Below are 681 nucleotides of genomic sequence, written 5' to 3'. Positions count from 1 at the left end.
GCGTGGAGGCTCCGGAGGAGACGGGCTGGCACCGTGAAACTTAGTCCGAAGAGGACGGCCTTCCCCCGGACACGAGGTGGGCTGAGTGGCCCCTAAGTTCAACCGCGTGGAGGCTCCGGAGGAGACGGGCCGGCGTCCGTGAAAGTTAGGCCGAAGAGGACGGCCTTCCCCCGGACGAGAGGTGCGGGGGACCTGCCCCTGGTTAGGTGACCAGGGGTAAGGGCGTGAGGAGGAATTTGCACTAAGTCCAACAGGAGACTGGGGGCCGGCGTTCGTGAAAGTTAGGCCGAAGAGGACAGCCTTCCCCCGGACGCGATGTGGGCCGAGTGGCCCCTAAGTTCAACCGCGTGGAGGCTCCGGAGGAGACGTGCCGGCGTTCGTGAAAGTCAGGCCGAAGAGGACGGCCTCCCACCGGACGTGAGGTGGGCCGTGTAGCCCCTAAGTTCAACCGCGTGTAGGCTCTGGAGGAGACGGGCCGGCGTTCGTGAAAGTCAGGCCGAAGAGGATGGCCTTACCCCGGACACGAGGTGGGCCGAGTGGCCCCCAAGTTCAACCGCGTGGAGGCTCCGGAGGAGACGGGCCGGCACCGTGAAACTTAGGCCGAAGAGGACGGCCTTCCCCCGGACACGAGGTGGGCCGAGTGGCCCCCAAGTTCAAACGCGTGGAGGCTCCGGAGGAGAC

This window comes from Idiotropiscis lumnitzeri, chromosome 2 (genome assembly GCF_059441095.1).
Source record: "Idiotropiscis lumnitzeri isolate Australia: NSW breed Sydney's pygmy pipehorse chromosome 2, RoL_Ilum_1.0, whole genome shotgun sequence".
NCBI lineage: Eukaryota > Metazoa > Chordata > Actinopteri > Syngnathiformes > Syngnathidae > Idiotropiscis > Idiotropiscis lumnitzeri.
This window is presented reverse-complemented; position numbering follows the sequence as displayed.